Source organism: Apis dorsata, unplaced genomic scaffold (assembly GCF_000469605.1).
Source record: "Apis dorsata unplaced genomic scaffold, Apis dorsata 1.3 scaffold_74, whole genome shotgun sequence".
Classification (NCBI taxonomy): domain Eukaryota; kingdom Metazoa; phylum Arthropoda; class Insecta; order Hymenoptera; family Apidae; genus Apis; species Apis dorsata.
Genome location: NW_006263372.1, coordinates 1,354,772 through 1,355,611, shown reverse-complemented (window position 1 = coordinate 1,355,611; position 840 = coordinate 1,354,772).

Sequence of the window (840 nt, the reverse complement as noted above, 5' to 3'; positions counted from 1 at the left end):
CAAATATTTTCTTAAATCACTACACGTTTCACTGAATATTAATTATTTATATATTAATATTATATAATTTATATTAATTATAATATAAATATATATTAATATTATATAATAATAATATTTATATATTAATTAATTAAATTAGATTCTTTTATTCCCTTCGCTCTCATCAAAATATATAAATATATATCTTTCCCATATTCGTACATTTGGACATTATGGATAAGATGGAAGACATTTTAGACAAATGGCGAGATTCAGCATTGGTTGTGTATGTATCCTCTTTGGAGAACTCGGTGAAATTCTTCCAGCTAACTGTGAAGCGTTTCTTCGTACTTGAAAAGCTTCGCCCTTTCTCCGATCTTCGAAACATTTTCAATTTACGCCACAATTTACAGAGACGTCTTTTACACGGATGCGGTAGTATACCGTGGTACGGCCGATATCCTGACTCTACCATGTCCGGACGTCCGGGCGACGCCAACAAATAGTCATGAAATTCTATTTCCGACGTGGTTAAGAAGGGAATGCAACATTCTACGCGACCTCAATCGAAAGTGATTGGAAAGAGGGAAATCTGCTTCTTAATTCCGACTGTGATTCCAAACGATTCGAACGATTTTTTCAACAGACTTATTAAAATTTTAATTCTAATTTTATCGAGAATGCGAGGAAAGGAAGCTAAAAGAAGATTTCTTTGATCGATAATTTTGACGATTCCATATTTTTTTTTCATCGAAATTTCGAAAATTTTAATCGATAAGAAATTTGAAACACTTATCCTGATACGATAATTTTGGTTTAGTTATATTCGAGGAAAATTATAGGGGAAAAAATCGTTAC